The sequence below is a fragment of the Rhinopithecus bieti genome, unplaced genomic scaffold (assembly GCF_001698545.2).
Source record: "Rhinopithecus bieti isolate Rb0 unplaced genomic scaffold, ASM169854v2 scaffold_26424, whole genome shotgun sequence".
NCBI classification, from domain to species: Eukaryota; Metazoa; Chordata; class Mammalia; order Primates; family Cercopithecidae; genus Rhinopithecus; species Rhinopithecus bieti.
In genome coordinates, this window is record NW_016811744.1 from 315636 (window position 1) to 331275 (window position 15640).

The window sequence follows — 15640 nt, forward strand, 5'->3', positions numbered from 1 at the left end:
TAGCTGGGATTACAGGTGCCCACCACCACACCTGGCTAATTTTTGTAGAGAGAGGGTTTTTAGTAGAGACGAGGTTTCACCATGTTGGCCAGGCTGGTCTCAAATTCCTGACCTCAAGTGATGTGCCCGCTTCAGTTTTCCAAAGTGCTGGGATTACAGGCATGAACCACCATGCCCAGCCACCCGCTGATATTCTTGAGAACAATTATCAGAATCATAACTCCTCAAATGTGGAAAATAACTTCAAATTAAGAAAAGTCGTATAATTGTGTTTTTTTCCTTTTTACATATCATAATGATCATTTCATTAGTAAAGTAACCCTGAGCTCACTATTTCTAACATAACTATGCTGCCAAAAACATTTAGTACTCAGCCAGGCGTGGTGGCTTACGCCTGTAATCCCAGCACTTTGGGAGGCCAAGGCAGGTGGATCACGAGGTCAGGAGATAGAGACCATCCTCACTAACACGGTGAAACCTCGTCTCTACCAAAAAAATACAAAAAGCCGGGCATGGTGGCAGGTTCCTGTAGTCCCAGCTACTCGGGAGGCTGAGGCAGGAGAAAGGCATGAACCCAGGAGGTAGAGCTTGCAGTGAGCCGAGATTGCACCACTGCACTCTAGCCTAGGTGACAGAGCAAAACTCTGTCTCCAAAAAAAAAAAAAAAATTTCAGTAGCCTAATAAATTTCTCTTAGTAAGTAGTTCAAATTCAGTGAACCTTTACTATGTGCCAGATACTGTTTTAAGAGATTTACACGTACTAACTGATTTCTCTGAAGAAGTACTATTATTATCCCCATTTTAAAGATTGGAAACTAGGGGACACAAAAGTCAAGAATTTGCCAAGGTTTTTATTCTTGCTGCATAAGAAATTCACCAAAATGCAACTTGAAAAAACAATTTTATCATACGCATGAATTCTGTGGGTCAGAAATTTAGAGCAAACACGAAGGTAAGGAACAATGTCTGAGGCCACAACTGAAAGGACACAACAATTAGGGATGACTCAGTGGGACCGGAGTCATTTGAGGAAATCACTTACATGTGTGATTGTTGATGCTACTGTCGGCTAGAATCTAAACTGGAGCTGTCAACTAGGGCAGCAGTCCCCAACCATTTTGACACCAGGGACCGGTTTCAAGAAAGACAATTTTTTTCCACAGAGGAGGGCAGGGGGATGCTTTTGGGATGAAACTTTCCACCTCAGATCACCAGGCATTAGATTCTCAGAAGGAGCACACAACCTAGATCCCTCACATGCACAGCTCACAATAGGGTTTGCAATCCTGTAAGAATTCAATACAGCTGCTGATCTAACAGGAGGCTGAGCTCACCTCCTGCTGTGCAGCCAGGAGTGGGGAATGGGGAGGATGGGACTGGGGACCCCTGAACTACGGCCCTACAGATAGTCTTTCTCTGTAGCCTGAGCTTTCTTCATAGCAGGCAGCTTCAGAATAGTCAAGCATCGTGCATGGCAGCACAGAGATCCAAAAGCAAGTGTCCCAGAAAACAAAGTGAAGGCTGCACTGCCTTTTCTGACTTAGCCTCAGTCATCGTGCAGTACTTTCACCATATTCTATTGGTCATAAGCTAGTTGTGGCTAGTCGTGAGCCTGTGCAGATTCAAGAGTAGAGGACAGAGACCCCTCTTCTCAATGGAGACTATAGAGAGCAAGGGGCTGAAAGTGGAAAATACACGTCTGGAAAGTATAACATGCCACCATCTTATAGCAAAGATTCACAGTGCATGCTCTTAACTACCATACTTGACTGCTTGCTCAAAAAGTGGCACACTCTATAGTACATAACAACCACACTCTTGACCAGATCTGACAGTTTTGGGGTGGCCTGAAATACCATTCAGAATATGAAATAGGCAATGGTACCTCAGAGAAAGAGACTGAGCTCCGAAGAAACTTCTTTAGACTGTAGTATCTTCACATTCATCTCCCTCTGGAAGCCATCAGTGAAGACAGTGAGAGGATTCTCTACCAAGAAAAACAAGGCTGGGAGCAGTGGCTCACACCTGTAATGCCAATACTTTGGGAAACTGAGGCAGGAGGATCACTTGAGCCCAGGAGTTTGAGGCTGCAGAGATTCATAATTGCACCATTACAATCCAGCAGTCTGGGCAACACAACAAGACCCCATCTCTTAAAAAAAAAAAAAAAAAAAAAAGGAAAAGAATAAATAAAATATGTGTCTCTTATAACCTCTCCATCATGGTTATTTCCAGTGGTGGCAAATTCCATCACAAAAATCATTGTAAATGCTCTGGAAGAGGGAAAGGGGTGCCCTATAGACATCCTACTCTCACAGACTTGACTTCCAGTATCTCACCATCACCTGGTGTTCAATATTACAGATCCAACCCAAATGAGATTTTAATTTCTGATGTGTCATTAAAACATCTACAACACAAGATTTACATGCTTTACATATATATCAACAATTTTCTCATATCAGAAGGAAAGTTGCAATTCTAGGAGCAAGTTTCCAGAATCTTTTGGTTTGCGGTGGGGTGGGTGGGGGAAGTTGGGGAACTAGTCCAAACAAATATTAATTGATTATATCACAAGTACTTAATTAAAACTTACTGCTAATTCTTCTGCTGATTTCAAATGGTTTGGAAAGACTAGAGTAGAATTGAGAGTTCGAGAATCAGGCTATGAAGACCCTCTCCAACGTTAAATCTGTCAGAATCAGAGTCCTGGAACAAAGCCAGACAAAAGCAAGGTGCAAACTGTCTCACCAAACTAAACACCACAACCTTCATTAACAGCCAAGGAGACCGATGTTTTTTAAGTGGTAGGGTTATTAAGTGGGTTGTGAACAAATACCTCCCCATTAAGAGTTCTTCCGAACACTGTTGTAAACACCTCAAAGTCACCAAGAAATTTCTATTAAATCTGATTATTTGCTGAAAATAATAAAATCACTATCTTTAACAAATCCTTGGTTGATACAAAAAGAAAAATCAAGAATGCTTTCTATTTTGGTTTATGTACTAAAATGCACAGAAACAGGCTACACCTGTAGTTTATTTACAGAGAAACATTCTGGCAAAATTAACATAACTGGCTAAATATTACTTCTTTAGAAATACTGGTTTAGTAATAATTTTAAAAAACAAAAACTGCTTTACCAGTTTAACTTTATTTGAAGACTTTAGGTCAAATTTTCATTTTGAATAAAATTTCAATTAACACAAATAACAACCAAACAGTAGATAAGAAATTTAATGAATAAACTCTTTTCTGTTAAGACTTCCCTTAAGTAAATTTTTCCAGAGGTACTGTGTTCTGGCTATGTGTTCTGGCTCTGTTTCTTTTAATAAATTACAGAAAGGAAAAAGGTGGGGAGGGGAATGTGACAGTCACACTTAATCCACACCAGGCTGCCATATGTCACTTTTTGTCCTTTACTGGTTCATTGACTATTCATGAATTAACTACCTGAAAAGTGTTATATTTATCTGTACAGGCACAAAGCTGTCAATTCAGTTCAAAGCATGCTTGCCTTTGTTGTCAATGAGAAAAGGTCTCTCTATATGACACTATCCTATAAGTACTTTAAAAATCTACATTGATATAGTGAGTTTCTATGTTGATACTAGCTGTGCCTTACTACTATTTTTTAATGACTATTGTATCAAAGGAAAAATGAAGCAGTCCCAGCTTTTAGAGCCCCTGGCCTCTAAGGATTTCCACAGAAGCCCCAAATCCTATTCCCTCCTATACTTTATTATCAATGGTCTTACTGTTTTCATTTCTTTTCTTCCTTTATCCATGCTTGTTTCTGGCAGTATCCTCTGCTATTAACTTACCTCATCAAAGCTACCTGAGTACTGACCAGTGCTTCCCCAGGATGCATTACATCAGCTCTAGCTCAGAATCTGCCCTAGAGTTTCCTATTCCCTCCCACGGTCATTGCCATGAACGATTTAATGGTTCATTCATATTCCAACTTGTTTGCCAGCATCTAGATAAGACATTTTTTAAAAGGCATAAAAAGAGACACTCAGCTTTCATTACTATCAGACAAGAAAATAGGAAAAACAAGCTTGCCTAAGACATTTTAAAGTGCTTCCTCGATAGCTTCAAGCTTAAAACTACCATTACAAATCCAACATATCTGTCCTGAGACAGCAAGATCAGAGGGAGAGAGTAAATATATATAAACACATACCTGCATCCTAAAACTTCTCTGAATAGCTTAAATAAAAAAGGACTGTGAAATCTACACTCCCAAATTACTGGCATTTGAAAGTTTTATGATGATAAATAAAGCAAAAAAAGTAAATGGAATTTAATTTTCCCTAGATGTATTTGACAAAAATTGACATTAATGTTCAAAACACATAAAAGTTATTTCATAGTTAGTGATTAAGGCAAAAGACCTAATCCAAAAGAAAATAGTGTTTTATAAATAGTTCCAACATACCATGTTTTCCATGTTTTATTTCAACATATCTTTTGAATATCCCAAAACCTAAAAAAAAAAATTCTTTGTAATTCAAGAAGGTGGCTGAAACCTGTACTTCCATTAACAGACAGTGATATGGTTTGGCTGTGTCCCCACCCAAATCTCATCTTGAATTGCATCTCCCAGAATTCCCATGTGTTGTGGGAGGGACCCAGAGGAAGGTAAATGAATCATGGGGGCCAGTCTTTACTGTGCTATTCTCTTGACAGTCAATAAGTCTCATAAGTCTCACGAGATCTGATGGGTTTATCAGGGATTTCCGCTTTTGTTTCTTCCACATTTTTCTCTTGCCATTGCCATGTAAGAAGTGCCTTTCACCTCCCACCATAATTCTGAGGTCTCCCCAGCCATGTGGAACTGTTGAAGTCCAATTAAACCTCTTTTTGTTCCAAGTTTTGAGTATGTCTTTATCAGCAGCATGAAAACAAACTAATATGGACAGGAAGATGAAGCAGAAGGAACCTTGATATTTCAAAGCTCCTCTAGGACATAAGACTAAGTCATCAAATTCCTAAAGTAATTAATGTATGCAATTAATGCTTATGCCTCAGAAAACAAAAGATTCAAATACAACTTGAATATTTTTATGATAAAAAACTAATTGAAGAGATTTTTCCATATTAATAGTATATAGTTGTTTTACAGTAAGTATTATGTACCCTCAGAAGCCCCTAACCTGTTTGTTTCTTCTGTATTCCATAACTTTATCAAATGTATCACTATTTGCTCAGTCTTCTAGGATTAAAAACCTCTTCATCACATTTTCTTCATTAGTCAGGATTAGGTTCAGCTGCATGCAACCACATATGACAAGAACAAAAACAGACAAAAGCAATGGCTTATGCAAGATAGAAAGTGAATGTATCGTCATAAAAAAAAAAAGTAGTCCAGATGTAGTCAGTCCAGTGTATAGTTTCATAATGTCAGGGGCTCTTTCCATCTTAATGACCTGTCATTCTCAAAATGCACCTTCCACTTCCAGGCCCAAAATGGCTGTTTGAGCTCCTGCCATCAAATGTACTTAATAGCCAGTAGGAAAGAGGTAAAGCAGGGTTCAGTCCTTTCGATAATGCTTTCTAGAATTTTCACAAAGCTTCCACTTTCACTAATCTTAATACAGTGATATGGCTACATCTTGCTACAAAAAGAACTTGAAAATGTAATCTTTTTTTTTTTAACAGAGCAACAATGTGCCCAGCTACAAATTACGATTCTATTACACAGAAAATAAAAAAGAAGAAAAGGGAAGCTGAGATTGGCTCACAGTCTGTGTTATTTCTCTCTAACCCCACATATTTAAACCTTCTCAGTTCTTTATCATAATTCAACTAAACCAACCCAATAAGAAGTTATATTCACACAACCATCACCTTTGCTTGGATAATAGCATCCTAACTGATCTCCTTGACCCAGATAGAAATGAGTGATTCCATTTGAGCACAGAAACTCAAGAACAATACAAACTGACTTAATCATGGAAAGAATCATGTAAGTGGGAGGCACCATGCCTTCTCCTTCAGGCTCACATAGGCCATACTGGCAAAGGAGGAACTCTCCATTCATCCATGTAATGTATTAAGGCAAGGCAGAGACTGACTGTAATCTGGTGTGTGTGTGTTTGTGGAGAATCTTGCTGGCATTCAGTGGTCAGAAATGAGGGGTCTCACAGGGCAGGAAATCAGTCTCTGTGTCAAAAGAACACTTCCCAGCAGGCAGAATGTTGAGCTAGAATTTTTTTAACTGTCAACCCAGAAGTCTATGCCCCGCCACAAATACCTTCAAAAAATGAAAGCAAAATAAATACTTCCAGACAAACAAAAGCTCAGAGAATTCACTGAAAGCAGACTTGTACTATGAGAAATGTGGATAAATGTTAAAGGCATATTTTCTCATTTTTAAGCTCTTTAAAAGTTAATTGACTAAAGCAAACCTGATAATGTATTATGGGGTTTATAACATATAGAAATAAAATATGTGACAAATAGCACAAGGGACAGCTCTAACATATAGTCTGCTGAGGAGACAAACTTTGGGTGAATTTAAGCCTCCCAGTCACATAAAAAATTACACTAGGACCTCAGCAAGATGGCAGAATAAGAGGACACCTGCTCTATCCCCTGCAAACAAGAATTCTGCATCCATCCACAGAAAAAAGAGCCTCAGGATTCAGGTAGGCATTTATAAAACCAAGGTAAAGCTCAACACCTAGGAAGCCTAATCTTAAAGTGCAGGCCAGCACTCAGGTAGCAGACCTGCTGATTGTGCTCCCGGGTTCAAACTCAGAAACAGCCCCATTCCCAAAGGGTTTGGTTACAGCCATTTGGCCCAGAGCCTGCAACCAAAATCATCTGCCCAGGTGTCCAGGAGGAATCGCACCCACTTGTGCCTCAGCAGAGAGGCTCATCTGCATACCAGCATCAGTCTCAGCAGTGGACCTGGAAGTTACCCCGTAACTTGGTTCAAGCTCCCCTTAGCTGTGGCCCCCAGCTTAGCATGGTTCACACAAAGACCCGGAGAGAGATATCCCCCATATCTCACAGCCTGGGAATTATCCAACCATCTGATCCTCTGTGATGGACCCGCCAGCCTCTGTCCCACATTTGATCCCGAGAAAAACTGATAATCACCAAGTTAATAAAAGTTCCTTTTAAAAATCAAACTTTCCTGGGCCAGGCGCAGTGGCTCATACCCATAATCCCAACATTTCAGGAGGCCGAGGCAGGCAGATCACTTAAGACCAGGAGTTCAAGACCAGCCTGGGCAACATGGTGACAAACTCTGTATCTACAAAAAATACAAATCTTAGCCGGGCATGATGGCAGGCACCTGTGGTCTCAGCTCCTTGGGAGGCTGAGCTGGGAGGATCAATTGAGCCCAGGAGGTCGAGGCTACAGAAAGCCATGATCACGTCACCGCACTACAGCCTAGGCAACACAGCGAGACCCTGTCTTGAAAAAACAAAACAACAACAACAGTACACCTTCCCCAGCAGAAGGGACAGTGGATAGAAAGGGGCACAAGTGCAACTTCTGGCTATTAGATACGTTCTCATTTCACGGTATACAGATGTGTATTTTTCAGCCCTCATGTAATACTTCAATAAAAAGCTCAAACCAAAACAAACAACAAATCAAACATTTACCAACAGAAAAAAAGAGTCATGAGTATGAACAGGCAATTCACAAGATAGGAAATCCAAAGGACCAATAACCTTTGTAAAGATGCCCCACCCCTCCCAAACCCCTTTCCCCATACCCTCAGAAATGCATATCCATCATTCCCAACTACTCAACCTCTTCTCTGAAGGTTCTTGCTTGGGATACAACCCAGACTTAAATGTAATGGCATATTGTAATCACCTGGGGTTTTTTTTTTTAAACAAATTACCCATGTCCAAGCTCCACCTCAGACTGAGTCAGAATGTCCAGGGGCTAGGACCAGGAAATGGTATGTTTACAAGCCCTCGCCTGCAATTTTAATGTGCAACCAGGGCTGAGAGCCACTTCCAACTGAAATCCGGCTCTCCACTGCAGCCTTACTCAGTCACGGCTGTCTTCTCTCTTACATCCCTCTTCCCAGCAGTCCTCGAGACAGGACAGGTGTTCTTGTTTCTCATTGCCATTTCCAAATCACTATCTCATCTACCTGCCTAAGATCTCAGCTTCAAGTCTTTTATTATCACTGCATCCATCCCTACTCCTCCTTGTTGCGGGATTAGGATACCCCCAACCTCAATCCTTAAAGATTTTAGCTCCTGGCTATGACACTCTCTCCAATGTTGTTCTTGTCAAAATGCATAATGATTTTAGTATCTCTAGAGATCATCCTAGACCTCAACCTCTCCTCCCATAATCTAGTACTCCACTTGACCTCAGTGGTTCATTCCCACAATCATGCCCCAGAACTTGTCATTACCAATAGCTGACACCCTCCACAATCTCAATTTCTAGCATCCCACTCTCCTGCCATCCCCTATCTTTTCAATTCCCCTCCTCAAATGTCTTCACTCCAACATTTTTTAAGTCCATAATTTTTAAAGTTCCATAATCCACTGATCCTACCATCTTTTCACGGTCCTTCATCCAGCTTAGAGTCTAGATCCACCGTTAAGACTCAAAGTTTCCCTCCTTTGAATATACTGTCAACTATTGTACCTCATCTTCCTCTATCATTATCACCAGGAACCCCAATCCTAGATAAATCCTACTCTCTAACTAATCCGCACAAGTGAATTTGGCTGGAGGAAAAAAACAAACATAACTCAACTGACTGACCTCGCTGTGCACTTAGGACAGCTGACTCCAAGTGGGCCTTGGTACAGCCTTGTAATCACACACCATTTTAGTCTCCTGGTTGACAAGGTCACAACTTTTCCTCTTACCTCTACGTCTCCTTTGCGTTCCTCAGGCTCAGCAGATGATTTTGCTTACTAATTCACTAAGAAAATAACAGCAACAAGGATCTACCAGTTCACCTGCCAAAGTACTCTTTCCGTCTGCCTCTATGGATGCATGCTCTGTGCTCCTACTAAGACCAACCCCGCCATTGTACGCTAGATCCCAGTTCCTTTCCTCTCCTCAGCCACATTCCAGCAATTCTCCCATCTCATGAATCAATTTCCCCCTCTTGCTATATTATTCACATCAGCATCAAAAACATTATAACAGCCCCACCTTTAAAAAAAAAAAAAAAAAACACTCTTAATCCTATATCTTCCTCCAACAATGGTCCCATTTCTCTACTCCCCTTTGGAAAGAAATTCTTTACAAATGATGTCTATTTTTGCCATCTCCAATTCCTGTTTTCGCATTTTCTCTTGAGAATACACCACCAACTTAACTTTTAGCTCCTCACCACTCCACCAAAACAACTGTGAAAGTCTTCAATGACCTCCACATTGTTAAAACCAAAGGTCAATTCTCAGCGCTCATTTTACTCAATCTATCAGTGCATTCCATACAGCTGAGCAGTCCTTTCTTTGAAACAGCATCTATACTAGGTTTCCAAGACACACCACTCTAGGTTCTCCTCCTTATTGAGCAATTCTTTTCAATCTCTGTTTGGTAAGCTTTATCCTCTCAACTCTAAACACTGGAATAGCCCAGGGCTCACTCTGGACTTTCTCTTCTCTCTCTACACTCATTCATTCATCCTGTCTCATGGCTTTAAGCCAATCCTCTATACTGATTTATATTTATTCCTCTGAGGCCTCTTTGTATTCCAGGCTCATGTTATCACCCACGTAATTCACAGCTCAACCTGAGTGCTGAGCAGGCACCTGGAACTTGCTTGTTCAAGATTCAACTCCAGGTTTCTCCCTCTTCCTCAAACCTGCTTCTGCCACAGATCCCTTTCAATGAACGGCAACTCCAGCCTTCTATCTGCCAGGCCAAAACCTTGTACTTTTCTCTCACACTTCCCAGCTAATACATCAGCTTATTTTGTTGATTCTATTTTCAAAATATATCTAGATCTAGACTGACCACTTTTCGCCACCTTCATTGTCCACACTCTTAGACTAAGTTACCATCTTCTCTTCCCTGGATAGTAACAGCAGCGTCCTAATAAACTCCTGCTTCCTCCCTTACAGTCCCCTCTCAACAAAGCAACTAGTGTGATCCTTTTAAAGCCTAAATAAGATTGTTTCCTCTGCTCACATCCCTCAAATTTCAGATGGAATCACATTTAAGGTAAAAGACGAAGTCTTTACTATGGCCTCTCTATTGTCTCCCCTCATCTCCTTCTCCCTACCTCCTTACTCCCTCTAATCCAGTCACACTGATCTCCTTGCAGTTCTATGAGCATGTCACACATGTGGGTCTTATTTGGTATTCTCTCTGCCAGGAATGTTCTTCCTCCAGTTATCCACATGGCACATGCTCTCTACTCACTGTCTCTAGCCACAGCATTTATTACCATCTAAGATACTATGCATTTTCACATCTATTTATTTTCCATTTCCCTTCACTAGAATGTACGCACATGGGACTTGGCCTGTCACTGAGCAGTACTCAATTCATCTGTTGAATGAATGAATGAATGGTGCTTACACTCATTAATACTAAGGCAAATACAAATTAGAGAAATATAAAAAGTCATTACATACCAATCATATGCCAAAAGTTTAGTCTGATAAAACCAAGAGTGACCAAAATCTGGAACACAGTTTTATATGCCACTGTTGGGAGTGTAAATTAATCCAAACACTTTACAGAACAATTTGGCAATACTAGTAAAACTGAAAATGCATATACCCTTCAGCCTAGCAATTGCAGTTCTGCATATACATCCTAGACCCTAGGGCCTACAGCAACTCCCTCACAAATACAAAAGGAAACTTTTGCAAGAATATTGTATTAGTCCATTTTCATGCTGCTGATAAAGACATACCCGAGGACTGGGCAATTACAAAAGAAAGAGGTTGAATCGACATACAGTTCCACAGGACTAGGGAAGCCTCACAATCACGGTGGCAGGCAAGGAAGAGCAAGTCACATCTTGGAAGCCTGCCTTGGCTTCCCAGAGTGCCAGGATTAAAGTGTGAGCCACCGCACCCGGCCAGAATCTTATTTGATTAAAATTTCTTTCCAAACTTCATAAATAACAATCGCCAGTTTCTTCTAATCGAAATGAACAGTAAAGAGGCAAAGAGAGAATGAACCAGCAGGGGAAATGCCGAATACTTATAAAACCATCAGATCTTGTGAGAACTCACTATTACGAGAACAGTACGGGGGGAACTGCCCCCATGACTCAGTTATCCCCCATGATTCAATTATTGACCCACCATTGACATAAGGGGAATATTGTAATTCAAGGTGAGATTTGGGTGGGGACACAGAGTCAAACCATACCAGATATTCACTGCTATTGTCTATAAAAGCAAATCAACCAGAAACTTGACTATCATCAGGAAATGTATAAACTATAATAGAAGCATACAATGGAATACTACACAGCAGCTAAAACGAATGACCAAACTACAAATACCAACATGACTGTAGTTCAAAATTACGAGGCTAAACTAATAAAAAGCAAACTGCAGAATGATATGTAAGGTATGATGGTGTGTGTGTGTAGGCTACATCCATATATAATAAAATAAAAATAGAAATGTTTATATACATAATATGTGTGTGTGTGTATATGTATGTGTGTGTGTATATATATATATATACACACACAGGGGTTATTTCTGAGCCGGAAGAAAGACAGAAAAAGAGAATCAGGGAAGATTACACAGTGTGTTTCAACTGCATCCATTTGATTTTCTTTCTTTACAAAAAAGAAAAGCCTGGTCGGGCACAGTGGCTCATGCCCGTAATCTCAGCACTTTGCGAAGCCGAAGCGGGTGGATCACAAGGTCAAGAGATCGAGACCATCCTGGCCAAAATGGTGAAACCCCATCTCTACTAAAAATACAAAAATTAACTCGGCGTGGTGGTGCACACCTGTAATCCCAGCTACTCGGGAGGCTGAGGCAGGAGAATCGCTTGAATCTGGGAGGTGGAGGCTGCAGTGAGCCAAGATCATGCCACTGCACTCCAGCCTGGCGACAGAGTGAGACTCCGTCTCAAAAAACAAAAAAAAGAAAAAAGAAAAGAAAAGCCTGGCAAATATGGAAAAATATAAGAATCTGCTATCAGTACATGATAGGTACATGGGTATTATGTTATTCTCTAAATTCTTCTGTATGCTTAACATATTCATAATTTTAATTAAGCATATTACATCACATGGAAACTTATTTATTTCTGAGACAGAATCTTACTGTGTGGCCCAGGCTGGAGTGCAATGGCACGATCTCAGCTCACTGCAACCTCTGCCTGCCTGGTTCAAGCGATTCTCCTGTCTCAGCCTTCTGAGTACCTGGGACTACAGGGTCACGTGTCACCACGCCCAGCTAATTTTTGTATTAGACAGGGTTTCGTCATGTTGGCCAGGCTGGTCTCAAACTCCTGACCTCAAGTGATCCGCCTGCCCTGGCTTCCCAAAGTGCTGGATTAAGGTATGAGTCACTGCACCCAGCTGGAAACTTACTTAATTAAAATTTCTTTCCAAACTTCATAAATGGCAATTGCCAGCTTCTTCTAATTGAAATGAATGGTAAAGCTGTCAGGGCTTTCCAGAAAATTCTGGAATTCCACAAGAAAAGATCTGGCTGCCCTCACTCAGTATTCCACCTCAGCTTCTTTCCTTAAAAAGTCCTTCCATGGCACATTTCTATTTAAATATTAATCATTTGTAAACATTCCCACATAAATGCACTGCTCTAGGCAAGGGCTGTGAAATGGAAATGCAATCTGAAGCAGACACACCATAGCAAAAGGCACCAAGACTCGTGTGAGAATCTAAAATCACCAGTTGCCATGGATGACTAACAAAAAGATAGATAGCGGCTCTTTCATTTAGGGACATGAGTTTTTTAATCACAGCAAGAGAAGGATAATCTCTTCTGCATTCTCAGACATTTTACCAAAACCAGAAAGCGCCTATGTTAGTTCAGATCAGTAGAAAAATTACTAAGATCGCTTATTAATTAGATTAATACAGGATGAAAATCCAGAAACATCAAAGCATAATCTATAGAAAAATTGACTTTGCAAAGTCAAAACACATTTATGGCATCACAGACAATATGAAAAACAAATGTTCAGCCAATAGGTAAATCAGAAAGGTTAATTTCAGTGATAAATAATTTCAGTGATGTCAATACAACCAACTTAAACTCTTTTTTTTCCAGAATCTCACTGTTTGCTAACCGATTTGTTCTTACAGGCAAGACTACTTTTTTAAATCTCAAATGTGAAAACTGATACACAATTTACAGATACAGAGGTATAAGCCCAGCTCATTGGTATAAATGACAAACCTCTCAATGCCATGGTTTCCTTATTATAATTCAAGGTTTCCTTATTATAATTCAATACAGATATTGAAAACTTGCCATCCATCCACAATTTTTATATAATACCTTTGAGACTCATAGGACAAAAGGCAATGCAAAGCCTCTTATACATAACCATAGTAAAGGTTTAAAGTTGATGCAGTAGGCTTCCATGAGCCAACAATGATGCCAGCCAACTAGCTCCGACAACTTTACTATGCTAATCATTTGTATAAATTGTTAGTGGCTGTGAGATATGAATCATAAATAGCATACCATACTTACACATGATCTTTGGTTCCCAGTTTTAAAGGACACTAATCTAAGCTAGAATATGTTTTAAAAGTCCATTATCAGTTCTCACTGATTAAATCATTTAACAATTAGATACGGCTTGAAGGTTACATCATCAAGCACATATTTTTCCACCACACAAATTATGCATCTTCATAAAGACTGATAAATCCATTCTGAAAAATGAACATTTGAAAATCACAAGCCCTCATTGCCACCACCTTATATTAGCATAAATATTCTTGCAATTGTCAACCAGAAAGTTTTACATTTCTCAGCACTTTATTTTAGCACTGAAGTGACATCTAGGGCTTGGGAAAACTCAGAACAGCGTGGGTTAGGAAAGCTACAATTATATATCTTGACTGCCTTCACCAAATTACAGGAGTGGGAGGTAAAGACATTAACTGAGACACTCATAAAAGAACACACCCTTAAAAGTGAACCCTGTACTCCAATACACTTTTTCTGGATTAAATCCAGAAAATAAAAATTTTAAAAAAACACACATATACCCCTCACTTAGTGAATTTCACAGACAGCACAGCAACAAGAAGTACCTAGTTCATAACTCGTTGAGAGGAGAAATTCATGCATCCTTCTGGCTGTAACCAAGGCAGTTATTACGATTTAATTAGAAGTTCTTATTCACTTTATTAATTACAGAGTTAATTATGTCTGCTTAAAGTGAACTGTGGGATTTGCAGAGCCAACCTACTATTTGTATTTTTTAAAAAGTGAATATGTTTTAAGTACCAATTAGCAAGGGTATGTTTTATATTTGCTCCTAGTACAGTTTCCAGTCTTGAAAGATTAGATTTCCACTTGACTCTCTAACACAGACAGCAAAACTGCCACACAGACATGAGAAGCAAATGTAAAACAATTGTGATAAAGAATGTTTTGTTTCAGTATGTCCTACACAGAAGCTTATTTGATGGCTTCATAGTGACACTAAGCATATTTAGAATGCTGTCAACATCCCAATACCTAATTAGCATATCATAAACAGTATCATTTCAGAACTAGAGCTATCTTAGAAGTTATGGCCAAAGGCACTTGAGAAATATGTTGAAAGAGAAATTAAGCAGTAGGTGCGGAATTCTTGAGGCATGATTAGAGTCAGTCTTACAAAAACAGAGTCAGATACACAAATGCCAGTGCTTGGGATTATTCTAGGTATGTTTTTGGTTTGTCCTTTGACTTTTCATCTAGTAACTATTAAATATATATATACATATATATCTCTCTCTCTCTTTATCATCGCTCTGTAAACACTCTAAGGACAAGTGAAGACTTAACTTCAACCTCTTCAGTGTCCGCCTTAAAAAATAAAAACATGAAGTGAAGTATACTTATGGCAAAAAAACAAAAATCAAGACTGTACCAGCAAATCCCGGATGCTCAATGGCTTTCATGGAGCTTGTCCAAATTGGCATCTTAATATTTAGCACCATCTAGTGGCAAATCTATTTTTTAAGTCGGAGAAAAAATATGGATCACAATCAAAAGTACTGAAAAACCTCAATCAGTAGTAATATTTCAACATCAGTACAAATTAATGCTTTTGATAGCTGTTGAATACACATGATAGTTAACGCGGGTATCCACTACCTATCTAACAGGCTCTTTAAATCTGTGTATACATAAAGTTTTCTAGGACAAAAGAACAAAAAAAGCAAAGCCTCTGAAAGTAGTCTGATTTGTCTCATAGAAAATTCTTCTAGACCCATATTCTGACTCATTCCGGCCTGAGATTTCAAATATGTTGCCATCACAGAAAAAAACTGACAAAGACGCCCTGTAATCAGCTTTTATAAAAATGTAGGCAGATTTATATATACATATATTAGAGTAAGGCACCTAAATGGCTACTTTAATATTCAATGCTCACACTAACCTTTCTGCATTTTCTTACAATAGTCCTATTTTAAACAAAAAACAACCTGGCAAATGTTCTTCACAGTTTACAAG

The 15640-nt window shown here is 39.4% G+C and overlaps 1 protein-coding gene across 2 annotated transcripts in view; it reads right to left on the reverse strand.

Moving 5' to 3' along the window:
* COA1 (cytochrome c oxidase assembly factor 1) overlaps nt 1-15640 on the reverse strand; it is a 95043-nt gene that overhangs the window by 46453 nt on the left and 32950 nt on the right. The window contains exon 1 of one of the 2 annotated variants that reach the window (XM_017894930.1): nt 7741-7760. The exons of the other annotated variant lie outside the window; for it this stretch is intronic. The gene's annotated coding sequence lies outside the window, so the exon portion shown is untranslated. Of the gene's footprint in view, nt 1-7740; nt 7761-15640 lie in introns of those variants that run through there. 2 annotated transcript variants of the gene reach the window in all.